General features: G+C 29.1%; 1 long non-coding RNA gene across 4 annotated transcripts; it reads right to left on the bottom strand.

Moving 5' to 3' along the window:
* Positions 1 to 8,007: 8,007 nt before the first annotated feature.
* LOC149883811 (uncharacterized) lies at positions 8,008 to 20,294 on the bottom strand. Of its 4 annotated transcripts, none has more exons than XR_016455690.1 (3): positions 18,417 to 20,294; positions 14,284 to 15,133; positions 8,008 to 9,557 (listed from the first exon to the last, which is right to left on the bottom strand). It is a non-coding gene; the product is annotated as an uncharacterized LOC149883811 (long non-coding RNA). The 4 variants fall into 4 exon arrangements; XR_016455689.1 differs by having other exon boundaries at positions 16,484 to 20,294; XR_016455691.1 differs by having other exon boundaries at positions 14,284 to 14,520; positions 18,417 to 20,293.
* Positions 20,295 to 21,501: the final 1,207 nt, after the last annotated feature.

Consider the following 21,501-nt stretch of genomic DNA (forward strand, 5'->3'; position numbering starts at 1 on the left):
TCTTACTTGACAAAACATACGACCGATATTTATTTTTTAACTTTTTCAATAACTTTTCATTATTCGAAAATATATTGACCGAGAATGGCTTTTTTAATGCCTATGTTGTAGTAAGTTTTTTTATCTTTTTAGTGTTATTTGATTAAAAAAAACCCCTCGGTTTTAAGTTGATTAACTTGAAGTTATGTTTTAGAAAAGGAGAGATAACACACCTTTAAATTCAGGGACTTATATCTAATTTAGTTATGGTACCAATACATTAGTTCAAAGTCGCGCGATGTTTTGATTCATGACAAACCCTTGATGTTTAAAATATTTTAAAACGTAACTGAAAACCTAACAAAAGGCGTCAAAAATAGGCTTTGGCATATAACACTTTCCCCTATAAGCACTACCTTGCATAAAATTGCAATGGCGTCACATAGTATGCAACACAAATCTCATGATATATAACAGTCTTTATTCATACTGTAAGTTAGAATCCAGAAGGATTTCAAAAGATAGAAAATAATTTGTGATAAGTTATATGTATAAGAATTTATTTCCTTAAATATTTTCTTGAATATTTTCTTAAACATTTTAGAGATAAAATAATTATTGTCAAAAATCATTCAATTAACCACAAAAAGAAATAAAACACTGAGATATATATTTATATATTATAAATTTAAAGGCTAAGTTAACACATTAGATATAATTTTTTCAAATATAAGGTTTTTTTAAAACTAATTTCAATTACTTAAATTATAAATGATTTGTGCAAAAGACTTTTGTAAGTGCAGTGTAGTGTATAGCTATATATTTATTTTGTGTCAATAAGAAGCTACAATAAAAATACTACAAAAAAAGGATAAAACAACGTGCTCAGGTTAATCAAGATACAAAATAGAAGATACAAACAAATGAAAAGTCAAGCAAAGAAAGAAAAAAAAGCAAAAAATAACATCAACAACTAAAAAATAAAATTAAATAAGATTTACAAAAAAAAGAGAAAATTAAAGTTGAATCTTCCAATTTTCTGTGTAACTTTTCTTAGTTTATTGATGAATTCAAAACTTTGAGAGCAACAGTGCTTATAGAAAAAGGTTCTTTTAGGATTCCTTCTAGTGGACAGAATCTTAGATCTAGCCAACCCATTGGTCATTTTCTTAACTAACGTCAAAACATAGACGTAAATACTCGACAAAGCTTGAAAAATCGAGTAGAAATGGTTTCTTTCTGTAAAAGTACCTCCTTTATGAGATTTTCTTAAAATGTTCTTCAAGGTTGATTTTAATGACTAGTTGTTGATCCCTTTGTCATCAACAAGGTGCATTACGTAAATGTGCTTAGTTAACTTTTTCGATCTTTAAGACAACTTTTATTTATTATCATTAATATAACTAATGATAATTATAATAATTATAAAAATTATAATAATAATAATAATGAATTATCATTAACAAAGGTTGTTGAAACGACGGTTTTTTATCAATTTGTTTTAAATATAACAAACATGAAACCAATTGAAGTTGGTAACTGAACAAAAAAAACAATTTAAGTTGGCAATTGAACTAAAAATATTAAAACTTTAAAATTGTTTTTTAAAAAAAAGTATTAAAGACTCAGTAAACATTTGCACAATTAGTTTTTGTTTATTTATGTATTAGACAAATTAACTCCGTTCTGGTTTAAATTTTTACGTTCACGACACAACACAAACTAAATGCAAATAAAAAAGTTAGTAAAAACTCGCCTCAGACCAACTATGACTTTTTTTTGAATTATTTATCCGTTTTATTATACTTTTTTATTGTCGTTTTACAAAATTGAAATTTTTTTCGGTTTTTATATTTCAATTTAAGATGCTCTTTATTTAATCTGTTAGTTATCGAAAAGTCTGAAGGATTGTTTTCTTAAACAGCATAAACTGAGATAAACACTTCTAAGGAAATGAGATAACTGTTTTAATACATAATAACGAAAAGAGATGCGAAGCAACCAGATTTATGTATGTGAACTACTATCGGTTACCGGATTAAACATTTAGTTAAGGCACACTTTTCTTTATAAAATGAAGAACACATCTTTTTTAAGAGGGAAAATTCAGGCAACATTTGCGTAATCCCGTCAATAAAACTTGATGATTTCGATTGCGAAGTATTTTCTGACAAATAAATCTTTAGGGTATGTGCCATAGATAAAATATCTTCACTAAATTTCATCGTCTCAAATTGATGAAATCAAAGTGATAAAAATTTTTTCTTTTAAATTTAAAACCTTGTTTTTTTTTTCTTCTACAACTTATCATTAAGTTGCAGAAAATAAAAAGATAAAAAAAAAAAAAATACTAATCGTCACGATTTGAAGAAAAAACATTAGTTCAGACACAAATCAACACTTTCGTTAGGACCATTGTTGGTGATAAAATCTTAAAAAAATTTAAATAAACGAAACTCTGCAACACTGCTCCAAAATTATACTAAATTTATTCAAAATGAAACTTGATAATAATTTATTTACCAATCATGAGTAAGCTTCAGATACACATATATATGTATGTTAAATTATTAAATGCTATCGAATATAAGATGGATTAAATTAGAAAATATATGCAAAAAAAGATTAAAAGATGCAAAGAGAAAAGTAAAGCAACAAATAAAGAAATAATCGAAATAAAATAGCCTAAAGATTAAAAAAGAAAAACGAAAAGAGAGACGATGACAGGTGGAAAAGAGAGACAAAATTGATTAATTTCAAGCTTAAATAGTTGAGATTTAAAATCTTAACGAGTTCTTATTGACGTGTCCAACACGCTTCATTTACGAGCACAATTAGTTTAGAAAAATGTATCAAACTGATCTTCAATTCATTGTGATGATCTTTTATATTGAATTAAGGGATCTTCGCACTAAATTGAAGATCACTTTATCGCAACAATTTCCTTGTCGCATCATCAGAATATTTTAAAAAGTCTTCTTATCTTTACTGGATCGTAGACTTTTAAAATTTATTTTTGTAACCAGTTCCATTATTCTGACTAATATTTCTTTACTACTTCTAAATTATTCTTTTGTATAGTAAAAGAAAATCTTTTGTATAGTAAATACAACCTTTTATAAATCAAAATATATATTTTTCCATAGTAAATAACTTGTTTTTATTTTAAATATGTAAATTCCTGCTAATCTGTTCGTTGCTGAGACTCAAGTTTAAATAAATCCTCATCTGTTTAACATAATACTTTTTGCTGCTGTTTTTTATTTGTTATTGTTGTCTTTTTTTATTTAATAAAGTCTCTAACTTTATCCTGCTTTGTTTTTGTAGCGAGACTTGATTCCGCCTCCAAAAACCAAAGCACGAGAGGTTTTCTCAGTTCTATCCGGTTTTTTAAACTTTCGATAAACATTATTCGCCAAGGTGCAAGTTTTTATCCGAAACTTTGAATGTTTGTACACAAGTTTATTAAAGTTTAAGTAACAAAATTTCAAATTTTATGTTTCTTTTCCAGGTAATTTGTACTTGGAAAGTTTAGAATACTTGAATCAGAGCTACGTAAACGAGAAAGATGTGCGAAAAAGACATTCCAATATGTTTCCCTGATACTGAAAAGCACCAACAGAACTTTCCGCACTAAAAAAAGGAAGGGTTTGCGTAAAAAAGTTGCGGTTTGTTTCTATGTGACGGATGGTATTAAATGGTCATCATCCCATGTTCGTGCAAAAGAAATCTGGGTTTATTGTGGTTAAGATAATTTTGAAAAAAAATTGTTATATAAGGTTTGGTTATGGAATAATGAAAGCTCACAAATTAATGAAGAGGAGAAGAAAGACAATTATTTAAAAGTTTTATTTCTGAAGAAAAAACAGTGTGACGCAAATAAAATGTAAAGATAGCTTCGTGGTTCATAAGGAATGTTAAATAAATTCTAAAAGAAATATGTCGAGTCCCAGTCTGAGGAAGAATTTAAGTTCAGTTTTGATAAACACCACATAAGAAAAACTTATTATGTATTTTTTCATTACGTTGCTTTTAACACTGCCGCTGACTTTGTTCCAATTGTTGGCGTCTGAAATGACAACGTCTGTCTGAATGACAACGTCTCAGTGGATTACTTTTTTTTTTTTTTCATATTTCAAGTCTTCAGAACTGAACGTTGTGAAGAAAAAATCTAATTTTTCAGGTCTTCACAACTAAATAAAGTGAAAGCTTAAAAACAGAACTTTTAGAGAATGCCAAATTTAGTTGTTAGCTGAAAGAATATTAGGATATCTTCCGACGTAGGGGGCTCTTAGGTTACCAACAAGTTAACAACGTCGTACAATGATCATATGCTTTCTGGAATCACAGTTTTTCTATTGTCTTTAGTTTTTTAAAAATTTAATAGTTTTACTTTTAAGGTTAATCCTGAGTTATCCAGCGCCAAATTTAAGACAGAGCCATAGCAATTATAGCCATAGCCATAGTAGCCATAGCAATATTAGCATCAAGGTCGCTTTGTTCATGAAAGCATTTTTTTGATTTTAAACTGGTCTCAATTTTTTAAAATTGACGTTATTGGAATTTGATAACTGGTTTCGGTTGTCGAATAATGACGTAATGAAACAAATGAACCTCTTTGCGCTTTAAGTGAATTAGCGTTTAATCAGTTTGTCGTTGTCTTCCTTTTGTAACTACTTTGATTATCGTTTTCAGCGTTTACTTGACAACAAACGCTGATAAATTTAGTATAATTTAGTAATAATTTTAATTAAATTGCAGTTCTAATATTAATCTTCCTTGACTACTCACTTATGAAGATTCAGCTAACGATATTATTTCATTCATTCATTACAATGATGAAGTAAAGAGAAATTATACTTCGTAGGTGGTCCCAATAAAATGAAGAGAATTAAACATTAAATGATTCTGTAAGAGGTTTTGAAAACGTTAGATTTCGAGGAAACAAAATCGAAAAACGAATAGTAAGTGTGAAAACGTCATAAAGAATTTCTTCGTTTTTATGGACAAAATTGTTACTAGGTTTTGGTTAAGAGTAGTCCCAAATGAAAACTTTCGGAAAGATTTATTGGCATTGCTTTCAAATGTCTATTTTCCTCTCTCTATTCACTGTACGAGTTATTGACTAACAAGCAGTTTTTTTATTTTAAAGTTTATAAGAAATCTATCAATCAACTTCACTTCATTGGGTTTCAACTTGTTTTTTTTTTTTTGTTTTTTTTTGATTATTTTAGTTACAGGCATTGTTGATGAAAAAATTAAATTCAGTAACCCAATGACTTGGCACACGGAATAAAAATTACTGCAAACAATGAAGAAGTAAATACATTTGTTTTTCAAAGCGAACTTGATTGGAGAATTATTGAATTGTTTCTCCAATCAACCTGCTTTGTTTTATTGTCCATCTTTGCAACTGCAAACCGCACCTGGTTAGGTGGACACTGAAACAAAGCGGTAATTTAAAGTCGAACAACATCTTAAACACATTTAACACGTGAAGATCAGTGATGAAGATAAACTTTCTAAGCAAACGTTTGGAGCAGACACTATGCAAATAGTCATAAATGAAACATAGTTTTCTTACCTAAATAAAAATTAACGTCATAATAGATAAGTGTAATAAGCATTAAAAAACAAATTTAACTGTTGTCATTTAAAATAAACTACTTCTTTCCTAAGAATTACGTCTTACAAATACAGTGTCTTCATATGTCTTCTATGTACGAAAATAGTGTAATAAACATAAGCACTAAACAAGAAGTAGTTCTGGAGCAATAAATATGGGAACTCCATACGTATACGTAATTACTCATCTTTTGGTTTTATGTTCATAATACTTTTTTGATGCCTTTGTAAAGTTGTTTTTAAGTTGTTTTTCCATAATGGTATTGATGTTGCGCCTAACACTGTTACAGTGTTCAGTTGATTAAGAATATTACTGTTAAAGCTTATTGTTGTCTTCATGTCAGCAGCAATTGAATTTCAAGTGAAATCTTTGTGTGTGTGTGTGTGTTTTTTTTACTTCAGTTTATCTTTAAATTTTATTTTTGTCTTCGTTACTGTAAATAATTTAGTTTACTTTTTTTTCGTTACAGCAAGTAACTTAGTTTCGGTTTCAAATTTTCTGATTTTTTGTTCAGTTTTCTAGTTCAGCTTTACAATAGCCAGACCAAAAGTGGAATATTCAGTGACCTTACATTTAGTTTAACCAATGTACGGCCAGCATGGTAAGGCATCATCATCATCATCATCATCATCATCATCATCATCATCATCATCATCATCATCATCATCATCATCTTCATCTTCATCATCATCATCTTCATCATCATCATCATCATCATCATCATCATCATCATCATCATCATCATCATCATCTTCACCTTCATCATCATCATCTTCATCATCATCATCATCATCATCATCATCATCATCATCTTCATCTTCATCATCACCATCTTCATCATCCTCATCATCATCATCATCATCATCATCATCATCATCATCATCATCATCTTCACCTTCATCATCATCATCTTCATCATCATCATCATCATCATCATCATCATCATCATCATCATCATCATCATCATTATAATCAAAAATTTGTCAAAAATTGTTTTAGTTTCTATTTTGTACTAAAAATACTGCAGAACAGTATTTTTTACTTTTAAGATGCAAAAGACATATTGAACTTACAAAGTAATCGAGCTATAGAGCAGTAATACCAAAGTAACTAAGTCTATTACAAAAACCAAATTTAATGATATTCTTATAAGTGCTTTCAGTAACGGTTTGTTTTATGTAATCACTAATTGAATTATAACTTACTGAACGTGATGCTGGGGAAACGAAACCCGTAAATTTATAACATTTTGTTTCAATTTTAACATATCTTTATTTTCCATTACGTTAACTTAAAAATTCCGTTTCATTTTCTATTATTCGATTCGTTTTTTTTTTCGGCTAACTTAAACTTTCGTTTTTGTAGCTTATTAGCGGAAATTCCATTCGCAAGAAGCCATAAATTGTGTTTAAATATGGGATCAGTTTTATAAAAAAATTCGATCAATTACAAGTTAAAGATAATTCTTGGTCTTCTGAGTTAACTTTGTAAAAAAAAGATATTTCGTAGCATCAGAATATTGGCAAAATTTATTTTCCCATCAACATGTCATTAATTAATTAGGCTCAACGTTTCTGCAAATTTTTATCAAAGCGTTAGACAAAAATAGCGAACATTTTTCAACATTACAGCAAAATTGTTACCGACTTGCTTTTCTGTCATATGACGTGGCAACATTCCAACAACTATACTATTTTTAAACGTCATGAGAAAATTGTGTGATCGTTTGAAATGATTTTCTCATAGGGGTGATCAAATTTTTCTTCAAATATTTTTACTGACTTCAAATATTTTTACTGATGATATTAGAATGAGCTTTCCATTCATAATCACTAAATAGTTTTAAACACATTTTCATCTTGCATATACTCTAGTTTTGATGAAGCTTCGTGTAGGATGTTATAAAGTGATTCCATTAATTTCTTCTTCAACAAAGTTTTTTGCTCTACTATTTCTTGTGTCTGATTGTGCTATAGGATTGTTTTGAAATATCTTCGTCAGGACTTGATTGTAAATAAAGTTTTGTATTTGTTTAGAGTTATGAACAAACATGAGTTAAAGAGAAACAATGTACGAGTCATATAGATTGTGTTTTGGACACTCTACTGAAATTTTATAAACGCTTAAGTTCTTCCATTAAGAGGAACAAGGCACGAGAATGAAAATTAGTTTCTTTACCCTGTTCTCTCAAAAATTGTGATAATCTCTAGAATCCTTTTCTTCTTTTAAATTTTTTCTTTCAAATCAATATATTTTTTTCTTTATTTACAAAAATATTTTATAAAATCAATCTAATTTCAAGTAAGAATACTTCTTCAGCTACAGCTTCTTACGGATTTCTGACATTTTAACGGATTAAAATAGAGTTGAGTCAGTTTGATCTGGTAGAAAAAAAACAGTTAAGTTTTCCAAATTTGTTTCCAAATACAAGGTGACAAATACAAGAGAGAAAAAACTAGAAATAATTCAACTCAAGGAAATAAAAGTTTAATAAAAAAATACTCTATCTGTTTTACTTTAGCCTTTATCAATATAAAACAAAGACATCAGGTGTTTAAATTATAGCTTTTCCCAGTAAAAACCTTACACGAAAAATTAATAAAATATAAAATCTACTTTTCTGAGAATATTATTATGGTTCAAGTGCTGTTTGAAGCTGGAATTTTGTTTTTTCACAGATATTCTAGGATCAGAGTATGAAATTAAAGCAAAACTTTACCAACGAAGAATAAATTTTTTATGACCGATTCGAATTAATACACTTTAACAGTGTTTTTCTGGTACTTACTTTGGAAGATCACAAAGCAACTTTTAAGATCTTTCAAAGTAACTGGCGAATTATTCATAAACAGCTCTTACTTTTCATGTATTCTATTTGACGAAACAAATAACCTTTATGATGTAATGTAATGACTTTTGAGAGCCTGACGTCATTTTCGTTTTTGTTTATCTAAAAAAGCATAATGTAAACAGAAATTTTATCAAGAATTAGCTTTCTAAAATAGTTTGCCGTATAATTTGAATACGATATAATCTAGTTAATTTTTATGACTATAAAGTCACAAGATATGTATTTTTCTTTTTAGAAAGAATAAGGAAAAATAATTATCATGTTTTGCATAAATGTCATATAATAATAAGGAAGCGTAATGAGGCTTGAATGGGTGCATGCTTGCGCGCAACAATCCTCGACTAACATTTGTAACTAAGAGTTTAACTTCATCGTGATTGTAAAACTTCACGTGAACAACTTTTCCGTTCAGCGTTTTGGAGGTTCTAGTAAATACAATTGTTAATGGGTCGTTTGATAACAATCTCTTTTCCATTGTTAATGTATCTGATGTAATTGATGCTGCTCGAACTCGCTTGTCATACAGTTACCTTTTGGTCCGGTTTTCCTCAATCCGCGTTTAAATTTGGATTATGATGCAATACTACATTGTTCAATGGTTTCCATCATTTATTTTTACTTGCTTATGATGTTCTCTATGTTTGCATTCTTCTCGCTGCCACTTCCTATAATGGTTTAAACATTTTCGATGCACGCACTACGTGTATTTAAATTACACTCTATTATGTCTTCCTTAACTGGTTTAAAGTTGATTGTTCTACTATATAAGATATGGTTCGATGTTATTGAGTGTCTCCAGGCATTTCGTATGCAAATTTTATCAGGCAATAACTGTTAACGGCTTCGACTTTGGCTAACATAGTTAGAAGTTCTTCGTATGTAAGGCGAGCATTTGGTATTACCACGTTGAGTTGACGTTTGGTCGAAGCAATAAGTCTTTCATAGAACGTCCCGCGTTGAAACACCATGGTATACTGTGAGATGATAAAGAAAACTCTTGAGTTACATTGGAGATGAATTGTAAGCCGTTATCGAAAACTGTTTCAGTAGGCGCACTTTGTTTAGCTATAAACTGTCGTAAACTTCGAAAACAGGATTAAGCTGAAAAAATTAGGAAAAAGATTTAAAAACAATGAGTGAGTAGTGAAGCAAGTGTGTAAAAAATCCAAAATTTATATCAACTACTGCCCTGATATAATTGTGTAAGTTTAGATTGTATAGACTCTTAAACGTATAAACAAAATAATACCATCGAGATTGTGATCATGTTGAAGTTTGTTTAGATCACATTTAAGTTGTTTACAATATTTGTATTCGTCACGGTTTGTTATTGATACTAATTCTAAATTTTCAACGCAGCATCAATTTTTATCAAATCTAAAGTAAATAACTTCAAATTTTCTTTTTTCTTTATCGTCCTCAGGTTCTTAATAAATCTTCCTCTGGCTCTTAATAAATTGTATACTAAAGCTGTAGTACGTAGTAGACATTTAAAGTTATTAAGTTTTTATGTCAATTATACTTAAATTAGTAGATATGTCATTTTTAATTGCATTAGTTAAATTTTCGTCTAATGTAAGCATAGCTTTTGGATAAGTAACTTAAAAATTGTAATGCTTCAATTCATTCGCACACAAAAAAGTTTAAAGGAAAACTATCAGTCGTATCATTAAATTGTGGATTGAAGTTAGCAGTTTGGAAAGAACGTTGAGAAACTGAGAAAGAGATCAACCAAGATCAACAAGTGATTAAGGGGATCGATGCAGATCCAGAGTACTCCTTTTGGGGTATCGAAAAAAAAAATTGTGTTCCAAAGTCGACAATCCGAAATGCCAAAAATGAGATTTGGGCACAAGAAGGAAGCATAAATTCCATTGAAGATCCCAACAAAAATTCAGCGAAGGCCAAAAATGTGATCAAAAACTACTTCAAGAAAAGCTTCAAAGAAATCGAAGACGTATTATAAGGGATAAAAAACCTACTAAAAACTCGACTTTTTGACGCTCCCCAGGCCAAAAATTCCATGCAATGTTAAAATAAACGAAGCCTGACGCATTGCTAAATACAATTAAAACCTAAAAAAGACAAATTTCCGGTAGATTTCAATCAATTCCGCTTAAGTTGGGGTGTGGCATCACAAAATTCTACAAAAGCTGTTGTCCAAAAGCTTATGCGAGGTGTCCGCGCCAAAGTGAGAAAATTTTGTAATCAGCTCCAAAGATGATGTTTTCTCTTTTTTATGCATTTGGAGATAATTTTGCTTTAAAACAATTAAAATATTATTGAAATCAATTACGTGGTCCTTAAAATAATACAAAAAACTCATTATTATTCTAGACAATTTTTATAAAGGGTCGATAAATTTTTTGTGTTATTAAACCAATTAACAACAATAGTAGAATCAGTCCAGCAAATACCTTCTTTAAAATTAAAGGTTTGAGAAAGTTCTTTTAAAAAACAGATATAGTTTCCGATAATAATAATACAGCTTTCAACTCTAAGCGAGGAACAGAAGTTTTCTTAATTTATTCTAGATTTTGGTGCATTAAGTAAACAATAGTGTTGCTTATCAATAAGAGACAACAAACGTAAGCATTGAGACTGTCGTCACTAAATCCATGAAATATTCAGAACTGCACCATCAAAATGACCAATTAACCTACCTCGGAATTTTGAGAGGAATGGAAATCATCAACAGTGGCTTACCATATTATTAAAAAAAATTACCAACAATCTTAATTTCCGATCCGAATTTATTCAAATAGCTCTTGAAAGAAGATTTACGCTATGTTGCTACCAGACTTATTATATCGAGTGGGTCGAAGATGTTTGGTATGAATAAAAGATGCTAACTATGAGTCTCCCGCTTTGTTGGGTTGGCCTTGATGTCAGTTAATAAGTTAAATAAACCGAATGTTTTGACGTCAGTTTCTTTGTTCAAGTACAAAACTTATAGTATGGTTGGGCTGAAATTTTTTTTTTTTTTACTAAATTCTCTAATTTTTTACAACTTGATTCAAACTTTCGTAAATCGTTACCTATATCTTGATGATAACATTTGCATTTTTGATAAAATTCAAGTGTTGTGTTTACACAATCAGCTCCTGTATCAAGATTGTCTACGTGTAATGAGTTCATAAGTTTGTAAATAAAATTCGGGTGATTGACATTGCTCTGCATGAGTGATTAGGTGTGCTGAACGAAATAATTTTTCTTAAGAATTTTACTCAAATTAATGTTGTTGAGATATGTGATCCATATAAATTAGACGTAATCACGATGAAGAGGGGATAATGCTATTTGTAGAAAAGCTTTTTCAATGTCTGCTATGTTGGCAATCTTTTGTGCACGGAAACGAAATAAGACACCATAGAGGGATGTTGTCAAAGATGGACCATCGTCTAAACTCCTTTTATCAAAAACAATTCTCATCTTGCTTACAACTTCATTGTCTTTTAAAAAGGGTTGGAGGGGCAAGTAGTTTCATTAAAATTCTCTATAAATGTTATCTTGCTTTCTGGTTCTACTATAGAAAGTTCTTTTATTTTATTTATAGAATTGCTTGTTAAACTTTATTAATCAATCTTGAGATCGTGATCTTAAAATGTTTTTTAATAGTTAAAAGCTCGTTCTTATTTAAGAGAGTATGTTCCATGGATGATTCTGCATCCTGTTGTGGTTTGTATCGTTTTTGATTAGCAAGGAAATTCTTTCATCTAATTGAATAACTTTAATGAACTTTTTAGCTACAGCATTAATGATACCATTTGAACTTTGATATTGATTTTTTTAATTGTTGTAAGATGGAATTTCGAATGATTTTCCAAAAAGTACTTTTAATAATTTTTTTATTAACGATTCTACGTTTGGATTGCAGGTTTGACATTCTGACAAAAACTAACAAACTTTTATAATCTGATAATAATAAAAATCTAATAATTAAAACTTATCAGAACCTGATATAATTTTTTTAACAACAAATCACGAGTAAAATTGCAAATCGAAATGGCTGTTTAAAATATGACTATGTATTGACAAACTATGTAATGGCAAATTAAACGGCTTCCAACAAATAATACTAAAAAGTAATACTAAATTAAGAGAAAATGTCTAATGTTTTTATGGAAAGAATAATCAAATTTTTTTTTAGTCTAAGTAAAATTTTTTAAAAAAAAGTATAACATTAAAATACCTAGCTAACACAAAACGTTCAAGTACGTTCGAAGAACGTTGGAAACGTTCTTAGAACGTTCTTAGAACGTCCCCGACCGTTTATAACGTTCTACGAACGTTTCTTGAACGTTTTGTGTTAGCTGGTAACGCAACTTATCCTTGTCAATTTATCACATTAATCCTATTTTTTGCCATCCATTATTTTGTTCATATTTAATCCTTGGGCTCAATGTCGTATTTCTTGAATACGATATAACAGTAAGTTTATCCTTTTGACCATAAAGTCACTTGGTACAAACTGTTCTTTTTAATAAACATTAAAAAAAGAGGAAAAGTAATTATCACGTTCTACATAAACCTAAATAATATTTAAAAAGCCTAAGTGGCTTGAATAACTGTTCAACTGCTCGTAACAATATTAGATCAGACAATTTTGTTTTTGTTAAAAAATTCTTTACCCAATCGAGAACCACAGAGTGTCTCTTTATTGTTAAAAGTGAAGCAAATTACAGGGCGGTCCAATAATTTCTGATCCTCTTTGCTGAAGATAACAACACCTATTCATCACAGTAGCGACATTTTCTAAGCAACCGGTTCCTGTTTACAACGAGAAGTTCTGTGTAATTACTTATCAGACTCAACACCCAAGTCATAAAATATGTTGTATATAATAATTTGGGATTACAATGATAAAGCAAATTAGTTGGTGTATCAGTGTTCTTAGTGGCACCTGTCTATGATTGCAATAATTGGTATAGAAATGAAGGGGTGAAAATTTGTCAAAAGTTTCGACCGGTCAGGCACTTTCAGACCACCTGAAGATGATGTGTTTTCTTTTATTGTAGATTTTATATCTTTTACAAACTAAAAGCATTTGTGGTTTGTGATTTTCTTTTTAAAATGGTTTAAAGACTTTTTTAACACAAGTAATGACGGATCGATCAAAAGTGATAAAATCAAGTTTGTTGAATGTCCAACAACAAACTTAGCGATGATTTCTAAAGGCAACAGAAGTCACTTTCAGCATCTTCTATTAGACATTTTTTAAAAGCACTAAGTGGGAAAGACACCTTACAAAATTCTATTAAAACCCCCTGTTAAAAACATTACTGTTCGAGTTGTATTTTGAGGGCTAATGAAGCGTGAAGGATACTATAATTCCACTTTGCAAACCCGTTTTAAAAGTTACGACCTCAAATACGTTAGTTGATTAGTAATGTTTTGGAGAAATGGGACAGTATGACACAATAAAATATCACAACTCTTGTCAAAAGTTATGATGCAAAAATTGGAGATTTTCTCTTTACAAGTAGAGTACACACTAACTATTGGTATAACAACTGTTTTTTTGATATGCAAGTCTTCTCACTTATATTCATAAACAGTGATGCATCATGTGCATAATAATTGAGTAAATCAAAATAAATACGGAGTTAAAAACTTTGGATAACTGTGTACTTTTGTGTCAAATATGATAACAGTAAAAGTTTATTGCCTCAATTTCTTTTTTGATACATTTTAGACTTATAAAAGCATCCAGTTCTTTAAAATAATTTTCCATTTATTGGGTAGAGTTTTCAGAGAGGCTCTGTTAATTTAAAATAACAAATCCGGGGACGTTTTGTTAACATAAATCAAACTAAAAAAAACTTACCTTTAGTAGCATCTTTTTTGCTGTTTATATGTTGCTTTTCATTCTTGTTTATTGTTGGTTAAGCCTATGATATTCGTTTACTTTGTTAACACTCCAGGAAATTCCCCGTTTGTTTTAACTTGAAGTAGAGTATTGCATGATTAGCATATCCTTATCCATTTTGTAAAATTTTTAATATCACCAACTTAGTATTTTCTTTGCACCTGATTTCTCCAGTGTCTAAGCTTCATAATTACACTAAATGAAAGTCAAAAAAGCTGGTAGTTAACAAGACTATATTTATTCAAAAAGCTGAAAAGAAACCGTAAATGGCATTTAAAACTACCACTTAAAGGTTTACTTATTTTGATTGACAGCGGGCAGCAGTCAGTTTGTAATCTCGCGGACATTTAAGGTGAAAAAATTTTTAAGATTTCCTACAAATATATTTCTGCAAATAAATTTGTTTACAGCACAACATCATAATTGTTAAAAATAGGCTATTAACCAAGTCAATTAAAAAAAAAAAAAAAAACGTAACATTCAAGAAAAAAAGAACAGTTTTTGGTTTTTAATTATAGATTTTCTGTTAAAAAGTTCAAAAGATTGGTCTCCTAGATTAACTACTCTTTTACAAAGGAATAAAAACTTTGAAACAATTTCCAAGCAAACAGCTTTTTAATTAAAAATAAAGGTTTAAGTTATTAAACTTTTATGTTGAATATTATCTATTTATTTAATAGTAATAGATGAATGTAGATATCTCTCGACGAATCCTCTTTAACCACATATATTGGAGAGCAACTCGAACCAATAACGTTTTCGTAAATTGATTTTTTGAAATCTGTTTTTGTAAATTGATTGAATAAACCTGTTAATTGAAGAAAAGAAAAAACTAAAAACTTTTTTTCATTGATTTTTTCCATTACAGAACTTTTCCAATTTTAGCTAAAGATAAACAAATGAAAAAACATCCTTAATTACTCTCATTTTAATGTGAATGATGCGAATGTATTAATGTAAATTACACAGATAAACACTTATGCATCTGATAAAACCAAAACAAAGTTCTTCCACCAGCGTTGTTAATTTCATCCAGAAAATCATTAAAAGACAATACTTATAAACACGGCAGGATCATTATATGAACCGTAAAATTAAAACTTGAGAAATGCGATGAAATAATGTACGCTGTTTTTAAAAATTCCCCATCATGACATAAAAATTTTTGTCATTTAATGGTGTTAATTTTTTTTATTCAGGGAAGTTATTACAAAATAAAAGTTGTGACTTTACCAAGGGCTATGACACTTAAATTCAAGAACTTTCAAAAAGTGGAGTAAATTGAGGTGTGCTCTGAACGGCTCATATGAATCACTTTTATTGCTTACATGAATTGCACGAACTAAAATATTGATCATGTGAAAGGCAACGCATGTGTAAAAATCTCAGGTATGTTAAATCAATTTTTTAGGCTTCATTTTTGTTAAATATATAAGGATTTTAACATAAAACATCTGATATAATCAAATTAGATATTTAAGGTTAAATATTTTATATAATATATCCTGATATATTTAATAAGTATAAAACCCAAAATATAAAGTTGTAATATATTATACTTATATTTATGAAAAATATCAACTTCAATACTTATTAGATATATTAAGGGAGATTAGAACTATGACCTTTATTAGAAATACCATGTTCCTTATTTACTTTCATTTATCAAAATTTTCGACGTTTTTTTAAAGTAATTATATTCTTGACCTGGAGTTATTCCAAAATTTGGGTAATAGAGCAAAATATGGGTAATAGGGCAAATTAGGAATAAAAAAACTGAATTTTTAAATTCAATCACATACTCACTTTGAATAAATTTTTAAAAATTCCAAATCTTCTTTAAAGCTTCAATTTTCGAAACCAATTTTCTTAAAAATCTTTTTCTTCTAGGTTTCAAACTTATTACATAAATTTTAAAATTTTAAATCATTTTTAGATTTAATATTTAGCTACGTTGATTTTTCTATAAAATCAAATCGTCGTAGTTAAGTATTAAATTGAAAAAAAACTTTGATTTGAAACAAGTTTTTGGCATTTTATTAACAATTTTAATAACGGGAGAGATTTGAATAATCCATTTATGCTTTCCAACAGCTTTAGAAGTTGTAAAAATCACTTAAGAAAACACATGAAGAGTTTTATTCTCCAACCATCTTACCATGAAAATTTATATTCCCCATCGGACAAAATCAGCATATGACGTTTATTTTTGTTAAAAAGCATCTAGCATTTAAACAAATTTTGTAGTAGATTTTTAGATTGCAGCAGATAGATCGTTAATTATAAAAGTAATCATTATTCCATGCTTGTACACGCAAAAGCTAAAAAATTTGCAATATTTCGGAAACTTTTCGAACTAGCTTCTTGTAAGGTAAGTTGCATTCTGAATCTTGACCAATAATTACGAACGATGATGTTGTATTTCAAATTATAAATGGCAAATGTGGGAATGTAAACCAACAAAATATTTATCTTTAAGCAAATCATTTATATAGTGCAAGAGAAACAACACTCACATTGCGCATGTTCAAGAAAAAGTTATTTACGTAAATATTAGTCCTGATAAGTGCGTCATTGCAGTCTAAGTCACAATTTTTTAGGTAAGGAAATTTAAAAAATACGAAAGTGAATAAAACTTGCACGGTTATCAAATGCTAAGAGAATTTATCAAAGAAGAGTATTTTCCTAGGGTGCTTATAGATAATAAGAGCTTGAGTTTATTAAAAAGCGTTTGAAAACTGTTAAAAATACCTAAAATACAATCGCTTTCGCCCGAAATATAATTTTAGTAAAGAAGCTAGTAAAGTAAATAGATGTGCTAGTTAGAATATCAAATGAAATAAAAGGTATACGGTTAACCAACATACTGTATTCTTTTATACGTCCAGAAACAATAAAAATGATGACTAATGTAATTTAAAGTCAGACAAGAACAAAAGTTTTTTACCCTAAAAACGCGTATGGCCACGATCGTAGCTTAGAGTAAACAAAAATTATTTGGTGCATGACCACGATTGCGGCTTCGTGTTTTGGTTTACTAGTATATGATATACGCTTTAGCCTTTAAAAGCTAAATCAGTAAGATGGTATCAAATGTTTGTAAAGAAAAAAATTTAATTCTACTTTTTAATGCAATCAGTATAAAATAACTGAGTGCTTCAAGGGTTATGAACTTTGCTGTAGATTTAGAAAAGTAAACTGATCATTTAAGTTGCTGTAGAATAAGTTTTCTAACATTAGTAATGGTACGGAAAACAAAAGTCATGTGATACAACGGGAGCTGATCAGTTTTCTGAATAAAGATGCTAATGGTGTATCTTTTTCATGCCACAACGACTGATTTTTTTTCTTTCGTTTTCCATCAAGCTCATCTTGAATTATTTAAAAAAACCTAAATTTAAGCACTTATTAAATTTATGCGCTTATTAAATTTATGCACTTATTAAATTTATGCACTTTATTAAGGTAAAAACATATTTTTATTCGTCTGGCTGTTTTTTTTCTTTTTTTTTTTTTTTTACTTAATTTTTAGAAGTTTAATTTTCCATTTCGAAGGAAAATCGAAAAACTTCAGAAAAGTTGCCGCTAAAACACTTTCTACTTACCGGTTTTCCAAACAAAAGTTTTTTTTTGTTTTTTGCTTTTTTTTGTTGAAGTATCTCAACTTAAGCAATCAAAGGAATTAAGTATGAAATTTTGTAGTTTACTAAAAAAACAAGATTTAATCAAATTCAATCCAAAAAAAATCAAACAAAGTTGACAAATTCACTTTAAATTTCTTCCACACAAAATAAAAACAATCTTAAAAGATTGTCAACGTAATTCGAATATGCAAAATATATTAGCTAACTTTACTTACCATAAGTTGCCTCGTAAGAATTGTTCGGTGAAAATAATACTACTCTGTATGACGTATTTTATATATTAACCCAATAGTTAATATATAAAATACGTCATACAGAGTAGTATATATGTTTCATTTGGCAATTAGATATATGCTATTCTGAGCAGATTTAGCTCATGATGAACAAGAAAACAGTAATTAAAGAATTTCTGTCACGTTAAACAACAAAAAATTCACTTAATGTTACCGTGCTCTTAGGAAGAACGAGTGGACAGCTGGAGTATCTCCCTGAACATCACCGGATTAAACAAAAAGTAGGTTTTTGAACAAGGAACATATTCTCAGGGTTACCAGACCATTCTGGATGATTTTCTTATATGAGATTTCCTTTCCCGTTTTAAATCCAAGGTCTTTTGTGAATAATTATTTCTGCTTTAAATTTAAAAGGGTAATTTTTGTATAAAAGTAATTATCGAACTATTTAGAAAAATAAAGATTAAAGAGATTAAATTTTGCTATAAACGTTCTTTTTGAAGACTTCAAGAATCAACATGATATGTTTTTACAACCACACTCTAATTTGAATACTTTAAGGCTGTCTTGAAAAGAGACACCCTCTTTTGTACAATTCAGAATTACTTCGTGTTCAACCTCTTTGCTTTCAATGGCGAAACAAGCTCGACATATGTTTGGTTCAGCATCAGTTGAATCGTATCTAAATAAACTGAAACAAACTCCGTGACAAAAGGGGATCATGACTTGAACTTCGTCGCAATTTGGTCTTGCCAGAGAAACTAACCTGCGAGAAAATCTGCATGATTCCGTCTTGTTAAAATCGTTATAACTATATGGCATCCCTTCAATTCCGACAAGAACCAGCATTACCAAACAGAATGCTATCATGGTTACAGCTGAACAGAGACTTTCGTACCTTCATAGATTATATGAAATTGTTATGCGAAAAAACGTAAAGATACAAAATGACGTAATTCAAAAATATTATTGGTAGATAGTTAAAAGCAAAACAGTGTTTTTGGAAGTTAAAAAGTAATCATGCAGTGTATGACGTCAGTTAATATGTTTTCGTTTAATGTCTGAGGAAAACCCAGCAGAGTAAATATAACCACTTTTTTATTTAAAAAAAAATATTTGTTTTTTTTTTATTGTATTTATTGTCCGCTCTCACCAAAAAAATGAATGTTTCTTTTAGAAGGTTTGTCAAACAAACCTTGCGTCCGGCTTGGCATCTTATTGTTGCAACATATGATACTTTTTAATGTTTGCAACAACATATTTCAACATAAGTTACACAAAACATTGCAGCATTTTATCCGCATTTTTATAAAATAAAGTTGCTTGAGCAGTTTTATTGGATAATTTTTTTATTAAGCAAAATTTTGCCTGCTCATAAAGTTTCTTTATCACGCCGAATACTTTACACATTCATATATATAAGGGGAAGTCCGAGAGAGGTTGTCATATTTTAGAAGAACCAATTTTTTTATATTAAAAAATGACTCTAATCTTATGTTTCAATGTGTCGCACGTATGTTATTTTTATTAATACGTTCATTTCAAAAAATTAACTCGGTTATATTTTCATTTATTTCAATTAACAAGAGATTGCCGCATTCAGAATGAGAGATTACCACACCTTTAAATTCAAAAGTAAGACATTCAATGCCACAGTGTTAACAAATAAACAACTTAAGTGCAGCAATAGTCAAACAAAAATCTAGTAATCGAGCAAAGTTGTAAAAAGATAAGCAAGTTGAATCGTAATTACATTTTACTTTAACATGATTAATGGTTGAAAAAGTTACAAATCCGTTATCTTCCCTGTTCTTCCTTAAGAGCATTTTTTTAATCTAAGCATCGGCACTTTATTTTTCTGTTAATCTAAGCATCGGCATTTTATTTTTCTGTTTTTAACAAATGATAACGAATAAAGTACGAACTTCTGTATCGGGCAATTGAAAAAATCCTATTTAAAATAATTTATAAATCTAATTTTATTTATTTAATTCATCTATTTAATTTTATAATTTATTTAAGATATATATTTAGTTTAACTTAAATATTTATCTATTTATTTACAAATTTATCAAGTTTGGGAAAAAAGTCGGCAATACCTCACTTGATTATACTACCTCCGTTCCACAATAGTTGTCACATTTGATGCATAAATTTTATTCCATAACACTTGTCCCATTTGATCAAACTTTTATAGCTTTAGCTTCGCTTGTGTTAGACCCTTAAAAAATACGAGTAAGAGGGAGCTGATATCAACAGTTCACACGAATTTATTGTCAAAAACTTCACAGCTGACAGATCACACTCAGTGTTCCTTCTAGCATGGTTGTGTGCGCGCGTACAAATTTTTAACAGGGCAGGTTCACACTGTAATACAACTAGTATTGTGCTGTGAGTGCTACTTTTTTTTTCTCTTAAATTTGCACTTTTAGAAAATAATTAGAACAGTACAAATGTAGCAAATCTTTAAAAAAATTACTCAAATAGTATATTTTCAATATTCGGACCAAAAGTATCCAAACGTGACAACTATTGTGGAACGGAGGTAGTATTATTTTGTTTCCACCCTTCAAGAAATTGCACAGAATCGCTATTCGATTAAATTCGTTCAACTTATTTTTCAAAAATAACAAATTATGTATGAATGTAAACTTGTCAGACCAAGAATCTTTATTTTTTTAAACGCATAAAAAGTTCTATACTAACAAATTTCAGGAAATTTATTTTTTTAAAAGTTTGATAAATTTTTACTTTTATTCTTTGTTAACAGAAATACCATATCCTTACACAGGCAATCTATTCTTGATTTCAACACGAGGCTAAAAAACCCATCAAATATAGGTTATCGCTTTATTCTTGCTTTTAGGAATAATTTGGTATTTAAATGTTGCAAAGAAAAATGTTCAAAAACTCTTTATTTATCGTAAAGTGTTCGATTGCAAAATAAACTTAATAGCACAAGGACAGAAAACAATACTGTGACGTTGGTCTCATTTGGTTGGATGAGCACAAAGTTCTAAGGCATAAGAAGCTCACACAGATTGCAATCTATCCCGGACTTACCATAAATATATGTAATGCAATTATGATAATATTGATAAATTAAATGTTTTTAGGAAAAAAATTTGATGTCTGTCAAAACAGATTATATTTGTGTTATATAGGCATGAATTTTTTATTTATTTAATAATCTGTTAAAACGACAACGATTTTGTTTTTATAAGCTTTGTAGTTGCTTCATGGAGACGTTTGCAATATTTTTAATTAAGAGCTCTCACAGCAGTAATTTCAACAAGATT

This window comes from Hydra viridissima, unplaced genomic scaffold (genome assembly GCF_058129835.1).
Source record: "Hydra viridissima isolate aposymbiotic clone 2 unplaced genomic scaffold, HvirCarnegie_v1 scaffold_9, whole genome shotgun sequence".
NCBI classification, from domain to species: domain Eukaryota; kingdom Metazoa; phylum Cnidaria; class Hydrozoa; order Anthoathecata; family Hydridae; genus Hydra; species Hydra viridissima.